Genomic DNA, 10,469 nt, shown 5'->3' with positions numbered 1-10,469 from the left:
GAGGAGGCTGCTGGAGGACACAGGAGGAGGCTGCTGGAGGACACAGGAGGAGGCTGCTGGAGGACACAGGATGAGGCTAGATGACAGGGGGAGCTGGGAACAGGAAGAGGAGGCTGGAGGACACAGAAGGAGGATAGACAGGAGGAGGATGCTGGCGGACACAGGAAGAGGATAGAGCACAGATGGGCTGGAGGACGGGAGATGGATGCTGGAGGAGGCTGAGGGACAGGAGGAGGAGACTGGGGAGAGTAGCAGGATGCTGGAGGAGACTGGGGGACAGGAGGAGGGGCTGGGGGACAGGAGGAGTATAGAGGCAGGAAGACAGGAGGAGGAGGCCGCAGGACAGGAGGAGGCTGGAGCAGGCTGGGGACAGGAGGAGGATGCTGGAGGACAGAAGGAGTATAGAGGCTGGAGGACAGGAGGAGGAGGCTGGGGGACAGGAGGAGGAGGCTGGAGGAGGCTGGGGGACAGGAGGAGGAGGCTGTGGACAGGGGCCATAGGAGGAGGATGGAGGACAGGGGCCATAGGAGGAGGATGGAGGAAAGGGGCCACAGGAGGAGGATGGAGGACAGGAGGCCACACGGAGAGGATGGAGGACAGGAGGCCACAGGAGGGAGATGGAGAACAGGAGGAGGATGGAGGACCTGAGCTACAGAAGGAGGATGGGGAACAGGGGATACAGGAGAAGGATGGAGGATATGGGGCCACAGAATGAGGAGGATAAAGAACAGGGACCACACCATGTGAGGCTAAATTCACACTGCCGTGAGCTCGCCGTACCGTAGCACGGCGGGCACACGGCAGCGCGGGGAGAGGAGGAGGAGGTGAGCGCAGCTCACCCCTGCCCCTCTCCATAGAAAGTAATGGCGCACGGCGCCGTAATACGGGGAAAGATAGGACATGTCCTATCTTTCCCCGGGCTACGGAGCGGTACGGTGCCGCACGTGTGCGGCACCGTACCGCTCCCGTACAGGGCCGTGAGCCCATAGAAGTGTATGGGGGACGTATAACGGCCGCATATACGTCGGCCGTATATACGTCCCCCATACTGTAGTGTGAATGTAACCTGAGGAGGGTTAGGGGAAGTATTAAAAGGAGGATAAAAAAAGGGGCATTGTACCATGGGGTACCATCAAGGTCGTCAATATTATACTATATTTGTAGGTGGGACGATGGCCGTGGTTGAGAAAAAGGGGGAGAGGCGTTTGTCCCTCTTTCTCTCAGCCAAAAGTTGGGAGGTATGTCAAACCCTTCCTTGAACATGAATAAAATAAACAAAAATAATCCTAAGAATGTATCAAAATATAAAAACAATTATTTCTAGTGGGGAACACTTTAATGAAAAAATAAATCCAAAACACTTCAAAATGTTGAATAAAGAGTGTCCAAAGGTCATACAGTTCCCAAAATAGTATCAATGAAAGCTTCAGCTTGTCCGAAAGCCCCCCCCCCCCAGATATTTAGACCTTATACATCTCTGTACAGAAGGGCATAATGGAAAACTGGTGCAGATGTGAACTGGGCCTTAGCCTTATCACAAAACAATCCTTGCATGTTGAATAGGCCTTATCCCAGGATAACTTTGTATACATCTACTGCCACCTAGTGGTTTTCATTCTAAAATTCATGTGCCTGACTTCACATATGCGCAATTAAAAATACATTCTTCTAAGCAAATTATCTTTCTTACACTATTGCCTTGGGTAGTGGATGTAATAGCAGGCATGCATCTGAAAGGTGTTGGTATTTACATCATGGTATACTGTATGGTAACCTGTCAGCCAAAACGACTTTGTTCCAGTTTCATACTAGGATGGTTAAATAACAAACTGGTTCTTCACCTTACCCTGCTCAAACTAGTACGTGCTATACAAGACCGCATTGATGACTGTCAAAAATCCAATAGTGCAATCGTGCACATAATATTAGTAAGCTTTGAAATGTATTTTATTAAATAAAAATGCTACTTTAAATGTAATTGTTTGATCAAATAGGTTATGTTTTACAGATGTTAAACAGTTCAATAGTTTTTTACATAATTCACTCAAGACAAATTTTTCAAAGCTGCTAAGACAAGCAGTCATGGTTTAGCTTAATCAAGCACCAAGCTGGATAGCCCCTTAAGAGAAAATTTGCCATCATAATCAAGCATGATAGACCAAGGGCACTTACTCATGGACCCAGGCACCTTGACTGTGATAATCTTCTTATATTTGTTATCTATCACCTCCTTCCTTCTAAAATAAACTTTTAAAATTATGGTAGCAAGTCCAAGAGGCTCTGGTGGGTGTTTCCAGAGCCCCTCAGGGATGTCTTTTCATTTACTGTTACAAAGAGCATAGCAGGTCTTACTCAGCCCCTGCACCTCCTGATGCAGCTAGATTACACAGGCAGAGGAAGGAGAGGAAGAGTAGGGGGGGTTGGAGAAACATGTTCTGCTTATTGTAACAGCCTGCTGGGGCTCTGGAAACACTCGGGCTCATTACCATTAAATGTTTATTTTAGAAGGAAGGAGGTGACAAATAACAAATATAAGAATATTACCATGGTCACAATACCTGGTCCTATAACTAAGTGTCCCTGGTTTACCATGCTCTATTTAAATGTGGGACTAGAAATGCCTTTGTGTGTTCACAAGTTCAGATCTACAACAGAAAATCAAGGGTTAATATCACAGCCATAAATTGTTCTGTGATCAAGTGGGGACACAAGCATTTAGTTGTGCAACATCCCCCACCGGGGCTTAGCCTTTTCTCTTGGGGCCTGGAGGCAGCCGGGGCCCAGAATACTGGAGGCAGCTGGCGATTGCGGCCTAGGGCACGCTGTGGTCACAGTGCTTGGTATGGGGACCGGAGGGCTGTATCACAGCCTGGCAGGTCTCCAGCAGGTGGTGTGTGCAAGAAATAAGGAGGGAGAGGTTGATGTAGTGGTTTCTCCCTGGGGCAACCCCTGAGGTGTCTTTAGGACGAGTCCCTGGGTGATGGATGGGGAAGCCCGTGGTGGTAAACAGCCTTATCCAGGGATCAGACGGAGGCAACGTTGTGCAAATCTACTTACAGTTCTTTATTGAACAGCAGGCAACAGCCACAACGCTGAACAACGCTGGAGCTGCAGTTCTGGGCTTAAGTCTCCGGACTTGCCCTTTGTGCTTGGCAGTAGGCCTGAGGCACTTGAACTTCCTGTAATAGGACACTGGCTCTAGCAGACAGACCTGGTGCAGTCTGCAGACTAAGACCTAATATCTGAGAACATGCGCTTCCGCCCAGCAGGGGTTTATATACTCCCCCTGTCAGGTGGTAGCTCCTCTCCAAAAACCCAGGGCAATTCGCGCAAACTGGTAATTTTCGGGAAACCCGACGAAAAAGAACAATTCGGATCCTTAGTAAATGTGCCCCAATATGCCTGTTCAAGAAACTTCCTAGGAGGTTCCCCCTAACAGCTTTTGACCTGGAGAGGGCGCTATTCGCAACTACCAACCTGCCTAGTCAGCGGTGTTGCAGTTTGAACCAGTTAATGTCTGTGTGAACAGCCTGTAATATAATAAAACAATCGTTGAGGGATCAATGTTAGTGGGTCAAGTCACTATTCACTGTTTAAGCCACAAATAGGGCATAGATAAGGGTTATATTTTGTCCACTCTGCAATGACAAAATGCTCACAACAAACCTCCTATGGATAGTGTTCTCTGGATACAGGGTTGGACTGGCCCATTGGTGTGCCAGTGAAAGCAGCTAGGCACCTGACACCTGCTGACTCTGCCCGTTATTCGAGGCAACTCTGTGTAGCAGTAGGTGGGTCCCCAAAATAGATCAATTTCACTGGTGGGCCCACGGTCCCCCATTCCGACCCTGTCTGGGTATCAAAAATGTCCCACACTGTGCTCCTAAATTACACCTCTCATAGTAGACCACACTATGTTCCCTGAATATATAAAAGAAAATATATTGTAACCATCCACAATCTACTCCAATATACAAAATCCCCCCTTATTATAATATGCACTATGCTAGCTGATAGTGTAGTTGTCCCTGAATGAATGCATAAATACATCCTAAAAATTATTAGGTTACTAAAAGCTCCTATGCATAATAGCATAATATATTTTAAATACTGTTCCTTTCTAGTAACAGTATCCCCTGATTTATTTATATGCAGCTGTCCCTCACCAATGACACTACTCCCTAATTAATTTACTGTATATACTCGTGTATAAGCCGAGATTTTCAGCTCAATTTTTGAGCAGAAAAATCCCGACTCGGCTTATGCACGAGTCAGTCTTCATATGGGCAGCTGTCTTTGCCGCTCACACTTGCACTCAGACAGAGGCTGCCGATGGTATGTGTGTGCGGCAGCACCTGTCAGACACGTGGCACCCGGCACCACCCTGCACACAATATAAGTGCTGCGTGGCGCATTTCAACTCTTACCGGGGGTCCTGTGTGTGCGGCAGCCCCTGTTAAGACGCGGGACCCGGCACCACCCTGCACACAATGTAAGCGCTGCGCAGCTGAATTCTTACCCGGGGGTCCTGTGTGTGCGGGAGCAGAATGGAGGGAGTGTTCTGCAGCTGCATACTATAGGGGCAAAGTATGCAGCCGCGGCTCCTGTGTGGGAGAGAGGTGCGGGTTCAGGGGCTGTCAGTCCCGCGGCTGTATACTGTAGGGATGCACTGCGGGCTGGGAGGAGGTGGATGGCGCTTCCTTCACACGGCTGCATACTGTATAGGTAAATTATGCACCGTGCAGGAGGGGGGCTGGCAGTGTGACCAGGGAAAATAAGTCATAGGCTGTCACAGTATATATATACATACCGGTATATATACCAGTGTCTGGTGGAGGTGTTTAATGTCCTGCTTCTGCATCACTCTGCATAATAAATATAATCCAATTCTCATGTATTAGATCAGCCTTCCTAGACTGTGACAGACAGAATATATATATAATATATATATATATGTATATATGTGTATATATATATATATGTATATATGTGTGTATATATATATATATATATATATATGCATATATGTGTATATATATGTATATATATATGTGTGTGTGTATATATATATATATGTATATATGTGTGTATATATATGTGTGTATATATATATGTGTATATATATATATATATATATATATATATATATATATATATATATATATATATGTGTGTGTTCTGTCTGGACATTGGACCACTGCTGTTGCCATAAAACACTTCCACCAGACATCAGTAGCTGCAGCATTTCCCACCCTGCATTTTTTGTGGTAAAAGTGGGTACCTCGGCTTATATTCGGGTTGGCTTATACTCGAGTATATACGGTATATACAAATCCCAACCAATTATCATGCCCGTAATGGATTAATACAAAATTACCTCTAATTTATAAGTGCCTCTCTTCCAATTATAGTATCCCTAGTACTCCATATAATTCATAAACCTTCTTTATTCTGAAGGTTACATTGTCATATTGCTCAACTTCAAGGGGCTGCACTATCAACTACAACCATATGAGCAACAACTACCACAAATCAGTGCCAATAGCCACCACGGAAATTAGAAATACCACAGTAAAAATAGGCCAAATAAAAAAAAAAAAACGATAACTAAAACAGCAACCAGGCCAGACAATAAATAGTAATAGAGACCCCAGAGACAAGTATAATGCACAGTACAGAGCAGACAATAATAATGAAGACCCCATAGCAGCAGAGCAGAAAAAATGAGTCTTAAGACACAAATAGTAATGGACCTAAAATGTAGCAACAAAAAAAAATTGGTTCCTTATCTTTATGGAATTTTATAGACTAGGGCTAGGCTATAGAGAGAATGCAGCAAGGCTGCACTTTATAAATATGCCCTTAATCTCAGTTACAGACACTTCTGTTCTGTTCTTTTTCACTTACCATGTCTAGTGAGTTAATATTCAGAATAATATCTATACAGCATTGTTCAGCTTGAATGCATCGCCTTAGGGTTGTTCAGCTTTCATAGTAAAATATTAACTATTGAATAATTGCTGTTTTGCAGGCATATTTAAAGGAACACATTCATTGGGGGACCGTTATCTTTATTTTGATCTGTTTTTTCTCTTCTTTTCGCAGGTTTTCAAAAATTTGGGGGGTCTTTATAGGTGCATTTTTGCGACTATGCCAGGGTCTTAAGAAGTTAGCCGGTGGTTGTGTCTGTTGCAGTGTTTCTAAATGTATCTTTCCAAGACAGATGTTTTCTTTGTTTTGCAACTTTTTAGGTGCAAATAAGAGATTTTTAGAAGCAAAACGAAGTACAACTGACCCCATGCTTAGTTCAATACATGCACCTAAAAATTCACCAAAAAATCAAAACACCTGGAAATGACATGCATCACAAAAGCAAATTTAGAAAGATACATAGCACTGCTAAAGTATCCTGACTTTAAAAAGCTGCAAAGGAAAATATTGCCATATTGTGCCAAAATGTGCCATATTGTGTAGAAATGTTGGATTGCTGTAAAACTTGGCATGAGGTTATTCCTCAGGCTGATATATCAATGATTTCAGGTGTGATCTGACTGGACACAAGAAGGTGTGAAAAGTGTTTCTTCCGCAGGCTACTTTTACATAGCAAACCTCTTTGTGAGAGATCCTTCACTGCTATCCTTGTCGAATAGGACTATAGAAGGATCCAGTGTCTGCTTTTAATTTTTTTTAACTATAAATATATAAAATAAAAGTAAGAGACAGTGCCGCTCCTCATGGAATATTTTTTCACAATCTTTGTCAGCAATAATGCACTCAAGGACAATTTGCCAATTTGACATACTTTGGGTTGCATCACTGGACTGAGAAGCAAGATGGCGCATTTCAATGAAACGCTACCATCTAGGCTGTTCTGATCTAAATCTTAGGAAGTGTTGTTTATGTGAGGACACACACTGTTAATAGGTTTTAGATGACCCAGAGAGATCAACAGTGGATAGAATTGTTGGATCCACTGACAATCATGAGCAGCTCCCACAGTCTTGTTTTAAACCTTTAGTTTTTATGACCCTTGTCTCATCTTGGAACATTTCCAGGAATTTAACAGAAGTTTTCTTTGTAGAATTAGGAGTGTCTACAGGGATTTCCAGCAGTGTGCAACCAAGACTGCTCGGACCACCATCAGGGCAGTACCAGCCCATTACCAGTGGCAGTGTGTAACTACAGACGCTCCTGCCATCCTGATGGTGTTGACTCTAGTTCTTTCTCAACCTATGATGAAGTTTGTGTATAGCGTCCTAGACGGAATGCCCTTCCTCTGCACCCGGCTGTATGCTTAACCGGGCCAAAGCTGTTTGTGTTCAGCTGTTTACACAAGTTAACCAGTTATAATTGATACTGTTACACTCTCAGTTACCGGAGTGACCATCCTCTTACCAGTTTTGTAAGAGGATACCCACTTAACCCCTCCCCCATTCCTATCCCTGTCCTGTTCTTCTACCTCATTCAGCCTCACCGGGTTCCAACTGCTATGCCTTAGCTGTTACACCATCTCTCCTTTTCCCTAATCCTTCTCTTACCTTTTTTATCTATATTTTACTTTGCTCTCATTTTCCCTCATCAGGGGTTTCAACATTCCTGACAAATGATCCAAAGTATTTCATGGTTTGCATGAGGAATGTGTGTCTGTTCTATTTCTCCAGGAGACCTACCTCAAAACTGGACACGTGCCCTCCATTCGTGACCAAAATTTCCCTTACTGGCACTAAAGCACGAATGCTACAGAAGAGAGTTCTCTACAGTAACCTCCCACAAACTCCATAGCCAATCCTGAAGTATTTTCCCATTTCTAAAGGTATTCTGTCAAAGGTTTTTCACTTTTGCTGCCTTGTATATCATGAACCAGGTCCCCAAGGTGCCTACTGCTTGTATGATTCGCAAAATATTATGGGCTTTCTAAAGTAGGCAGAGTTATCTCCAAGTTGGCCACCACAGGATACTACAACTCCCATAAGCCCTCAGTAACAACTCCTTCCTCTCATTCTCTGCTCCCAGTGATGATCTTGCAGACTGTCCTGCTGTGTTACCATAGTAATGATGTGTAACTGGCATCCATGCACATTGCCCCACTGAGATGACATCTCACCACAACACTGGCCATATTGGATGTATCAAATTCTTTACTGGCATTCCATGGGCAAGCACATGATACATCTGCCCTATATCAGTATGACCTGCCATGTGCTGATTACCTCCATGTACATCATCATCCAGTCCCCTCCATCTAAAAACCATCTTTCCAACATACAGTCCCATTTAAATTACACTCTCCTCCCTTAGAGGGCTTTGCCTATGACGGAAAATTTTCAAATTTCCATTCCCTAGTGATGTTTACACAGTAAAGATCATTTTTAACTCACTTTACAATTTTGCTCAGTTTGATTGCTCTTTTAGCTCCTATCACTTAGTAATAGTCAGTGTAAGATTTCCTAGTGTGGGTGGGAACTCTCCAAGCAGACACTTCATGATTCCTGTAGTGCTGTGAGATACAGTGTGCAGACAATGGGGCATATTTACTTACCCGGTCCTATCACAATCTCGCAGTGCGTTGTCTGCCTAGGATTCGGGTCTGCCGCGATTCACTAAGCTTGTGCGCCCGAGTTCCTGCATCCGTCACTTCCGCGCTGAGGTCTGCCGGAGTTCACCTGCTCCTTCCTGGTGCATGTGAGTGCTTGATCTTGCGACACAAATTCTTTTTTAAATTCCGCGGTATGTCCGAATCCGTCGTGTGTACACCAGGACTGATAGAAACAGGTTGGAATTAGATCTGTGAAATGCTGTGTTTTTGTTAATAACAGTAAATAAGAGAATGTGTTATTTTGTCTTTGTGGGAATACCCCTTTAAAACATCTTGTCAGTCATTTGGCATGACTGCTTTCTTCCACAGACAGAGCACCACACCTAACTAGTTGTGGTCTAGAAAACTTAATGTAGCTGAGCTGCAATACCATGTATTACCTGTTTATGGAAGGAAGCAGACACCTTTTCCAAATTTGAAAGAGCACCTTTAAATCCACCAACAAAAAAAAAGAAAAAAAGCCTGAATACTTACAACATAGTCTCATGTAAATGCAACTCTCTCGTCCCCCTAGCCTCTTAACATGCAGTCCTATGTAAATGCATCCCTCATGTCCTCCCAGCATCCTAGCATGCAGTCCAATGTAATTTCATGCCTCCTGCCACCCCCTGGCCTCCTAACATGCAGTCACATGTAAATGCATCCCCCCAGCTTTATAACTGCAGTTCAATCCTGCCTTACACAGCTTCACTTTTGTCCTTCATGAACTGACCCCTCAGCACTGATATCTGTGGCATCTCTGCTCCTTGATAATGGGTTTTCCCCCCTAATGGTGATAGGCCCTGCCCCTCTTAGTCGCATCAAACCCACTTCAAGCAACCGACTACGGCTAAACATAGCGATGATCACATGACCTGTGCAGGACATGTGACTAGTAGCCATATTCTGTCCTGTGTCTGCTCCATTGGGACTGATTAAAGGGACAGTAGCATTTTAATTCTCCATTATAATGAATGACCACAACATTGTTTCTGCTAAGGGGAGCAACATTTGAAATAACTAATTATTACATATAAGCATATATTTTAATGACCTATTTGATTATTAATTAGGCTTATTCCTGGAGGGATGTTTTTATTAAGCATGGTTCCCGAATAAAGAAGGAACAATCCCATATGCTTTACACCTTATTTCATGCTCTTCCTGATCTAGTAAATCTTATCAGCCAACTCCGCAGCAGCACTTTTGGGAGCTAGATAACAGATCTGTAACAAAATTGACAAGATGCACTTTATCTCGTTGCCAGTTCTATGAAAACTACACATTACACCCATGCTCTTAAGAGTTACCTCTGCCTCTGAACATAGCGTGCAATCTTCTTCAACCCTCTGGAACACCTTCTGTACTATGAGCTCTACAACATTCAGGGCTCCCTGAATCAGTGGAGGCTTTGAAGGAGCCCTTTTCAGAGGAGAATGTATAGGCCACCTTCAAGTCTGGCAAACGCCCTGGACATGATGGATTTACTCCACGCTTCTACAAAGCCTCATCTCTCACATAAATTGTTCAATATTTGAAAATATTGCACAATACATACAATTACAAAATTTATACCAAATATCTATGTCAAAAATTGAGCCCAATATCTGAAGCCTAACACCAGTAGATATATAATCACAACCAACTAACAAGGACTGATGTTATAGAATAAGCCAACCAACATAGATGATTAATTATTAAACATTCACGTGTTTACTGGTATGCACTAAAAACACTTAAAAAGCAAAAAAAAAAAAAAAAAAAAAGGAAATGTGCATTAATACTCAGACCACCTAACAATATTGGTGTCCGCTATTGCCCAAGTCCAGGCCAAATTGTACACACTGACAACAAGTCAATGATTAAATGCAAATCCTGCTGTCCACCTCAATTT

The sequence above is a fragment of the Engystomops pustulosus genome, chromosome 7, assembly GCF_040894005.1.
Source record: "Engystomops pustulosus chromosome 7, aEngPut4.maternal, whole genome shotgun sequence".
Taxonomy (NCBI): domain Eukaryota; kingdom Metazoa; phylum Chordata; class Amphibia; order Anura; family Leptodactylidae; genus Engystomops; species Engystomops pustulosus.
This window is presented reverse-complemented; position numbering follows the sequence as displayed.